General features: G+C 33.6%; 1 long non-coding RNA gene across 1 annotated transcript in view; it reads right to left on the bottom strand.

Moving 5' to 3' along the window:
* Positions 1-10,775, bottom strand: part of LOC137651975 (uncharacterized) — a 186,414-nt gene that overhangs the window by 70,439 nt on the left and 105,200 nt on the right. The gene's annotated exons all lie outside the window — the stretch shown is intronic.

Here is a 10,775-nt window from a genome sequence, read left to right on the forward strand (position 1 = left end):
AAGCTAGCAATATAATTTAGCACACTGTCCAAGACTTAAAACTTGAGCTAGATACTTGAATCATCATTGTGAAAAACTAATTTAACTTCCTACACCCGGTGGCCCAAAATGGTGTTCTGTAAGTTCCACGTGATTTGAAGGACTTTATCAGAAGAGTCCGGATCCTACAGGACTAATCCAGGATAGTCCTTAATGTGCATCATCCTTTTGGTTGAAGGGTTTAAAGCATCCAAGCAGAAGGCCACACTAACCTGAAAGTCAAAAGTAATAATAGGAACTCTCAGAAAATTAGTAATCAGGCTTTATAAAGTACAAATTTAGAACAGTTTTCAGTAATTTCTGACCAATGATACATGTTCAATAAATCAGTTCAATCGAAAACAAATTAGGATATCTTAAGCCCCCAAAAGTCGAACATATTAAGCTCCCAAAAGTAAAAGTAAAATATTTTAAGACCCCAAAAGCAGGATATTTTAAGTCCTCAAAATTAAGATATTTTTATTCCCAAAAGTGGGATACTTTATTTCTCAAAAGTTTGATATTTCAAGCCCCCCAAAGTAGGACATTGTAAGCCCCAAAAGTAGGATATTTTGAGCTCCCAAATTAAGGTATTTAAGCCCCCAAAAGTAATATATTTTAAGCCCACATAAAAGATATTTTAAGCCCCAAAAAGATATTTTAAGCCCCAAAAAGATATTTCAAGCCCCAAAAAGATATTTCAAGCCCCAAAAAGATATTTTAACCCCTAAAAAGATATTTTAAGCCCCCAAAAAGAATATTTTAAGCCCCCAAAAGAAAAAAAATATTTGAAGCCCCTAAAAGAATGATATTTTAAATACCAGAGTAAGATATTTTAAGCCCCAAAAGTAAGATATTTTAAGCCCCACAAGTAATATATTTTAGGCCCCTAAAAGTAAGATATTTTAAGCCCCAAAAGAAAGATATTTTAAGCTCCAAAATTAAGACATTTTAAACCCCAAAAGTAAGATATTTTAAGCCCTAAAAGTAAGATATTTTAAGTCCCACAAGTAAGATAATTTTATCCCCTAAAGTACAATATTTTAATTCCCCAAAATAGAATATTTTAAGCCCCAAAAGTAGGATATTTTAAGCCCCCTAAAGTAAGACATTTTAAAGTCCCTAAAGTAAGATATTTCAAGTTTCAAAATGATTAAGATAATTTAAGCCATCAAAATTATGATATTCTAACGACCAAATAATTATGATATTCCCGTGAAGAAATAAGAATATTTCAGGGCAACAAAAAATGAGGATATTTCAAGAACTAATAAAAGGAAATGTATACGTTTGAGTTCCCATGTCAAGTTTTCAACAGTGAATTCACACAAATAAGAATGGAAAGACTTCTGCTAAACAAAAACTAAAACTAGGTTAAACTATCATCTTACAGTAAACCACACATGGTGCACTGTAGGCTGTCTAGCAAGACTAACGGATCCTTTTTGACGCCTTTTTTATGTCAATAAACTGTTAAAATTAAAATATCTTTTGATTCATATATTTATTTTTGTCTATTTTTACTGAAACTTGGGGACTTTGCTGGATTGTTTGTTTTATGAAAATTATAACTATGATTAAGTATTATGTAATTTAAGTCCTGTGAAATAATCATATAAGGTTTGCGTTAATTTACTTTGGGTAAATATGAAATTATTCGTGTAGAAGGTGTTTTCGTTTGTAAAAACTATTTGTAACTAAATGTATTTTTGGGTTTATGTATATTATTACTGGGTTTTACTTTTGTACTTGGCTTTTGTTCATTTATGTAAATTAAAGAGTGGGCTGTCTAGCAAGACTAACAGCTCCTTTTGCCCACTTTTTGTCATTAAATTGTAAAATAAATAAATAAAATGGGGCACTGACATCACCAACCACTTATGGTAAGAATTTAACTTTTTAATGATTTACAGCTTCACACACTAACCTGAAAACTTTTGCCAAAAACAAGTTGATTCAAGTGTTATCTAAAATGCTTATTTTAAGTAGCTGACCTATATCACACCTAAACAGAAATATAGAACTAAACACTAAACTTACTTGAGTTTAAAAGAAAATTTTCAACAAAAAATCATGAATTCAATCTGAGCTTTCCAACTAACAGAATTTACTAAAAAGAAAAATCATTCAGCAAAAAATATGTATGCATTAATTTGATAAAAGCTTGCCAACTTCAGGAATTAGTAAAAAAAAAAAAAAAAAAAAAAATGAATAAAGAATTTATGATAGTTTGATCAAACAACTCAAGTGAATCCTACGAGGCCTATCACTTTAAGTTTCAAATTAAGGAAAAAAAAAATAAATCTCACTGAATGGAACACCAATTTCTAAAATAAACAAATAACTTAAATATCTGCTATTTACTCAGCATTTACTGATATTGTTCTGTACGGGATGGAGGAACTTCATACCAGCACTAAATGCCCCAAATCTAATCTGTCTTCTAAAAACATAGAATCTTAAAACGAAGATTTCACTATTCAAACGAAGTTTACAGCATCAATTCATCTTTGATCATACCATACTTAACTTGGCTCATACAGAAGAAAAAAGAACTCAAAATCTTCTTACAATTTCTCAACTAGTTGCATGACAGCCCTTGTGTCGTCTTTCAGTCCTCAGTGTTATATGGATACTGTATTAAGCGAACTTGAGCACAAATCTGGAAAGAATTGAAAAGGACATTTAGTAATATTTTCACTTTTGTCTACATCTGTTCTTGACTAAATTTTTCTCAAAATAGTTTAAGACTCCTTCCAAGCTGAAGACACTTATTACTAGTTGACTGTCTAATGTCAACAGCTGAGTTTCCCGCCAGGCATACAAAAAAAAAAAAAAAAAAACTATTTATTTACAAGATATCCATGATAGCCCGAACAAATAATAATAATAATAATAATAATAATAATAATAATAATAATAATAACAATAATAATAATAATAATAATATTATTATTATTATTACTATTATTATTATTATTATTAGCTAAGCTACAACCCTTATTGGAAAAGCAAGATGCTATAAGCCCAAATCCAACAGGGAAAAATAGCCAAGAGAGGAAAGGAAATAAGGAAGAAAATAAATGATATCAGACTTAATGAACAATTAAGATAAAATATTTTAAACACATTAACATTTGAAGATATATCATATATAAACTATTAAAACCCTTGTGATTATTTGAAAAAAAAAAAAAAATTCATTGGTTGAATAGTCAATTTGTCAAAAAACACCACACCTCAATATACTGTTGGCCATAAGTAACATCTACTGAAGCGTTTTTTCCCTACTTTACTAGTTACAATTTAAGTAAAATTTCACAAATCACAAAGATTGTTGTACTACAGTATACCATAAATAGTTATAGTCATAGTTATAGACTGTGACTGCAGAAGTGGGTTCATACTTCATAACATGTATCCCTGGAGTGAACACATTGGGGGAACAAAATCAAGACGTCAAGTAAACCTATCTGAAAAGACTACGATTGACTGCAACAGTCTTTCGGGAGGAAATGTGTGTTTCATACTTCTTAGCAAATTTTGTAACGTTAGACGGTCCTGGTATTACTAAAGAAATCGATATAACATCATGCTATATAAAGCCAATGCGTGGCTGCAAGAATGTTTAAACTCTTACCTGCAGTAATTCATGTGACATGAATACGGAATATGATGTATGATGGGATAATTACCTAAGAATGTACATAAACAGACATGTAGGTCCTGTAAGGTACAGGTTTCCCAGTGTAGTAGGACCAAGGAATCACCCCTTAAGGTAAAGTAAAGTAACTCAATATATCAATATATCAATGCTTCGACCTAATACGCTTAGTAATTAAATAAATGAAAAGGTTGTAGCTCAATTCAATAAATGTGGGGCTCATTAAGAACACGGAAGCTAAATTTGGGGTTAATATAATTTTTTTTCACGACTTAATTTATATAATGTATATAAATTTGATTTCTAAGATATATCTTCCGAAAACATTTCCCTTTCACACACTCAAGGAAGTATTTGAGATGTTTAATTTAATAAAAAGCGTTTTGGTATCAACGTCAGTAGGAGGTCATACACTTGACTTGGTCATATGTGGGAAAGATTCTGACCTAATAAGAAACCTTGAAGTGGAACCAGACTTTGAGATCTCCAAATCACATAAACTCACCATTTTTTATGTTAATATAAATTGCATCAGAGTATTGAAGAAATGGATCACATATAGGGAACGGGAAAATTTCGACGCTGAAAATTTTATTGAAGCTAGTGTAGCGCAAATGTCTTGTGAGAACATACAATGCGAACATATGGTAGATAGAGAATGTGTTGGGTGTTATACCAAAAAAATATAATGGTACTTTTGGGAAAAATGTATGATACCAAGTGTCCTATAAAGAGCAAACAAATACACGAAAATGTTAGATGGTATAATAGTGAGCTATTAAAGGCAAAAAGACAGACGTAAGATGGAAGGTAGATGGAAAAGAGCCAAACCCTCACAAGCCAGAAACCTATATAATAAGGCCAGAAATGACTATAACATCCTGTTAGAAAAAACAAAAAGAAAATTCTACAACGGCGAAAGTAAAAAAATTAATAACATGAGGGAGTTTCACAAAAACCTAGATGATTTAATGGGATTAAAGAAAAAATATGACTTGCCTGATAATGTTTGTGCCGAGGAATTTGCTATATTCTTCCATGAAAAAATTTATGAAATTTATAGAGGTTTCCCCCAAAATCACTTAGAAGGACAGTCAGTTATGCCAGTGAAGGAGGGTAAGAAATTAAAAAAATTTAAGGAAATAAATATGTGCGACTTGTTAAAGGTTATAAGAGAGATGAAGAATATATGTTGTGGAAACGACCCTTTCCTAAACAGTTCAATAAGTGAAGCTCCAAACAAGCAAGTTGTATATAATATTCACCTGAATATAATTAACCTAAGTATATCACAATCCTATTTTCCTAGCTGTGAAAAAACTGCGTTGATCAAAAACCAATATACAAAGGAAAAGGTGATGTATACGTACTAAATTCCTATAGGCCCATTTCAAATTTATCCTACATGTCGAAGCTTATTGAAAAAATCATAACCGAGCAATTATGGGCGCATATTGATGAGTTAGAGGTATTCTCGGAAAATCAATCGGCCTACAGAGCTAATCACTCTACAGAAACTACCTTATGCTCAATAATGAACGATATGATAGGTCTTCTTGATGAGGGCAAGTGTGGAATTTTGATTATGTTAGATCTTAGTGTTGCTTTCGATACTGTTGTGTACGAGTACTTACTTGACGACTTAAAGTCCATTGGAGTGACTGAGGAAGCACTGGAATTTTTGCGAAGCTACTTAACGAACAGGAAGACTATTGTAGAAATTTCTGGGAACCGATCCAGTAAGAGAATTCTTATGAAAGGTGTACCACAGGGTAGTGTTCTGGGCCCTATCTTGTTCAACATATATACTATAGAGCTATCACATATCTTGAAAAAACAGAAAGTGGGCTTTAAACTATATGCAGATGATACCCAGTTCTACCTTTCAATTTCAACAATACAAGATACAAAAAAGAAAATTGATGAGATAATGACTGAAATAAAAACATGGATGCAGAGGAAAAAGCTTAAATTAAATGATGATAAAACAGAATGTATGTTTTTTTGCACAAAGGTGGCTTTGAAGAATTACCAGCTATTTCAAAGTATAAAAATTGGTGACGCTGATGTTAGGATTGTGCCTGTTGTGAAACATTTGGGTGTACTGATAGATTGTAATTTGTCAATGAGGGATCAAATAGTGAACACAGTGAAAGTGTGTAACTATCACCTGAGAAACATAGCATTTATTAGAAAATATTGAACAGAGGGCAGTACAAAAGTTTTAGTGATGAGTCACGTAATATCAAGTCTTGATTATTGCAATTCTCTGTACTATAAATTGCCCAATACACTACTAAGAAAGCTTTAAAATGTGCAAAAACCGGGCGGCTAGACTGATTAAAGGCATTAAACCTCGGGAGAGAATAACTCCTGCACCTATCGATCTACATTGTCTACCTGTTAAGGCTAGAATTTAATTTAAAATTTGTTTGTTGACTCTCAAAGCACTTACAAGTGATAAGCCTAAATGTCCTCGTGATTGCTTGGTCCCCAACCCTCAAGCTACTAGCGCTGCTGTAAGAGTTAGACATGCTGATGATCCATATAGACTATTCCAAATTAGTGTGAATCATGCAATAGGAGGAAGAACGTTTTGTTATGCTGCACCGAGACTCTTCAACGACCTTCCACTTGATGTCAAAAATAGCAAAAATGTGGCAACTTTCAAGAAAAACCTGAAGACTTATCTCTTTGGAAAGTGTTATGATAGTAATCTGAAAAACTATTAAGACTGAATACAAATGCTTAGCGAATAACTGAAAAGATACAGAGCAAAATATTAAATGGAAAGAAATTATTTTCACACGCCAAGGCCCGACTGAACAGACTCTTAGTGTCTGATGGAGGGCGAGAAAATAAACCCCTAAAAGTAAAAGTAAGTACACTGATGACTACTCAGTCACTCCCCCCCCCCCACCCTGCAGCCACCCCACAGCACCCTTCCCTCCTACGATGTTGCAGTGATTCATACGTGGTTGCAAATTTGTTATAACTTATTACGATAATCAACAAATATGCACGCAATGTGCATTCGAACTTAATAGGAGTTGATGCTGCATACATACATACATACTTCATTTTTCAATAAGTTACACGAATAAATGACAAAATTTCACTCCCAATTCCCTCTATGAGATGGTACACAATTTCACTCCCAAGAGACTAAAAAAACAAGTCTCCACTGAATGATGAAAATGACTAATACATGTGCCAAACCCGAAGAACAAATCGTTTAAATCATGAAAGACCCACTTAGAAAAGGGTCCCGGTTTAAATCATGAACACAAATTTCGTAGCTCGCAGATCATCATCAACCAAGATTTTGTGTACTGAAAGCACTTAAGTAGTACTTATAACCAATTTTGCTTCACAAATCGATGCTGGAGGTAATTTGCAAATGAAAGTATTTATTCCCCCATATTACGAAGGCCACGGGCTCTAAAAATGGCCAGCTCGTAAAGACTATCTAATTAACCTTCTCCTTAATCTATAACGACCACCTATGAAAGCGAGAACTGTATTAATTGTAGTTTAGAATTTTCAGCTCGTGAACATTAGCATAAAGATGAATATCATGATTAGTTTGAGATACTAAAAATCTTAAAAAAGGATTATTGGCAAACGACAGAGTTATGTTGAGGTCACTTAATGAGGTAACAGAATAGGAGGGAGAGAGAGAGAGAGAGAGAGAGAGAGAGAGATGAGAGAGAGAGAGAGAGAGAGAGAGAGAAAGAGAGAGAGAGAGAAAGAGAGAGAGAGAGAAAGAGAGAGAGAGAGAGAGAAAGAGAGAGAGAGAGAAAGAGAGAGAGAGAGAAAGAGAGAGAGAGAGAAAGAGAGAGAGAGAGAGAGAGAAAGAGAGAGAGAGAAAGAGAGAGAAAGAGAGAGAAAGAGAGAGAAAGAGAGAGAGAGAGAGAGAGAGAGAGAGAGAGAGAGAGAGAGAGAGAGAGAGAGAGAGAGAGAGTTATATAATTAGTGTTAATGCAACCTTTACAACCCTATCATTATCTTTTATTTAACGACTACATTCTTCAGAAAACCAAAGCAACTATGCAACAGCCAACGTAAAATCCCTTCGGATAGTTGAGTCCCTTCATTTGTATCCTGCATGCAATCTTGGTTTTCTGGATAGGGAAAGTGGCTAACCTTTCTTTAACCTTCATCAGTTTTCCTCAAAATCCAACTGGAAAAAAAAAACTGTTCTTTGAAGTAAATTAACAACTCTAAAATATCATTGGAAGAGTAACTAAATTATATGATTTAATCCAAGATTTCTAAAAGGGATTGTAAAAAATTACCTCATATCTTGCTTAAATACGTTCCAGTGATAACGAATTATGATAACGAGGGACAAGTATACTCAATACACTTATTGGCGTTTTCAGACTTATCTAAATTATATGGATTTGCTGGTAAAGAATATATTTTACTAGACTTATTTCGATTGAGAGATTTGAAGAGAGAAAAGACGGTAAATGGAGTTTGTTACCAAGTAAAATGCATGGAAGGAACATACAGCCATAGAAGGCCTATTAACAATGAATATGCAGCAACAGGCATGGATATAGTCTTATCAATGTTCTAATGGGGAATGTTAAAGAAAAAAGGCTCCCAGGTGTGCATAGTGACAAGAACTAGCTTATAAATTTCTGGAAATTTCAAAAAGCAAAATATAAAAAAAAGCAATTGGATGTTTTGCGGATATTCAAATTCAGATTGGTGTAAACCAGACCCAAAACTATGATTAACGTTTTAATGATGAAGTCATCAGGATGTTTTAAGAGGTCTAAAAAACAAATCGCGTGATTTATCTGATGGTAATATCTAAACTAATTGAAGTAGAATACTTTCACAGTCTTACTGATACTATTTTAAGAATTGTAGTTACTACTGTTGACGAGTGTAAATATCCACAATCTGAGACACTGACTACAGCCATACCCATTCTGAAAAGTGCTCTCGATTATCAGGACTTACGTACACCATACAAACCTATTTCGCATCTATCCTTTATGGCAAAAGGGCTAGAATATGTCATTCTTGAACTACCAATTAGTCATTTCGGAAGTATGAAACACTACCGAATAACCAGTCAGAATACAGACAATTATATTCTACAGAGAAAACTATATGCAGTATTGTAAATATGATTTACTGGCAATAGTGGACGACGACAGGTGTGGCTTTTTTTCGTATCCAATCACACAAATATTATTCATTCCAGGACCTCGAAGATCAATTTGTTGCATAATATTCTTTAGTATATGAAAGCGTATTAGTTTGACGGCTGTTTTTCGGGTCCTACACTGCAGGGGAACCCTACTCTCTACAGGACCTCCACAGTCATTTTTATCTTGTTCGTTCAGAGTATTCAACATTGCAAAACACGTATTGCTCATTTACTGTTAAATCGTCACTGTCAAAGGACGAACAGAATAAGAGGGAGTCTTCAGTTTCCTCTTGAAAGCCTTAATGTTTTTAATCATTCGGATGTCTCGTGGGAGCTTATTGTATTATGTGCTAATTTTCTAATCGAAGCACTTGAAAAAAAAAAAACCTCACCAGTTTCCAATTGAGAGCCTTATATATACATTCATTTGGTATCTAGTGGGAAATTGACAGCCTACGTCAAAGACAAGGTATCTAGATGGATACAATAGATTCCCAATTAATCAACATATGAAAAATAATAGAATAGTAAATATCTCGAAGAAAATAAAACGGAAATAAATTAAAAACGTAAATCATCACCTTGGTTTCAAATAAAAGCATTACAAGTTCACCTATTGGCCAAACTATACGAGAGGCTATTTACAGTAGCCAGTACGGGCTAGAGTCTAGACCTGTAACCAAACTCTGAAACCATAAAGAAAGCATTATCATAAGACAAATTATGTTTTAGGAAATGCTACGATCATTGCAAGATGATCAACATATCTCAGATAGCCTACTTTGCCTGGAAAAATAAACATGACGTAATAAAGGCACTTATTTTAGAATTTGGTTCCTAAACAGCAATATCCAATAAGGAGTAACACTACTGAAGGGTGTCGCTGCTATATTCCATAATTGGGGAGCCATAAACACTTTTGATTAGTTTTGTACCATATTGCCAAAAGTAAAATTTAAAATCATTAATTACCTCAGTATCTGTATACAGCCAATTTTGTACGTAGTAAGATCAAAATTATAACATACTATAACAAATGCAGCCGTGTCTTGTCCTCTGCAGGACAAAGCCTCAGACATATCAATTCATGTCTGGGGTTTAGCCATTTTTCATGGTGGGAGATTTTGGTCTGATAGCTCACCACAAATCAACCTAGTATGGGTGGGCCTGGCCAGTACAACTTTGCTCATCATGGCGATACGCAAACCCTTTAACCACGTCCAGGTATCTACACCCAGGAAGGGTATAACTGTTATAATATCTCAACAAGACTTTCAGAATTAAAAATGTACAGAAAAACTGGTACTTCATAGCTACCCATAGAAAAGTCAAAATACTTTCGTTGTTGATTATCGTAGATCAATTGAAATAATATATTTCATTACACAGACTTTAAGGTCAAGTATCAAACTTTTTATAAACACCCCCCATTTACCACGACCGTAAAATTAACAAAAATTTAAACTAGTTGAAGATGAAATGATGTACGCATATAAAGATTTTATAATCACGCTTTCAATTAAAGTTTGATAAAAAAAAAGAAAAAAAAAAAAACAATGACAATGAGTAGGCCCGTCTACTTAACGAAGATCTTGTAAATTGTTGAAGACCACTTTGGCCTGACTGATCGAAAAACAGACCAGAGAAACCCGCCCCAACTTTGAGTCGTTCCTAGGGCTCTCATATGACGTTCAAGATATTACCTCAGAAATTACCTACACTTTCGAAAAACTACCTTGGATACTAAAAAAAAAATCCCCATAAAACGTAAAATATTATAGCATGATTAACGAGAGCCCTTTTGTTAAAAAAACTAGAAAGATAATTGGGTGAAGAGAGGGAAGGATAGGGTGTATGGATTTGTCATTTTTTTTACCGGGCCTGATGGGTATGTCAATCTAAAATTGAAAGCAGCAATGTTTA

This window comes from Palaemon carinicauda, chromosome 13, assembly GCF_036898095.1.
Source record: "Palaemon carinicauda isolate YSFRI2023 chromosome 13, ASM3689809v2, whole genome shotgun sequence".
Classification (NCBI taxonomy): domain Eukaryota; kingdom Metazoa; phylum Arthropoda; class Malacostraca; order Decapoda; family Palaemonidae; genus Palaemon; species Palaemon carinicauda.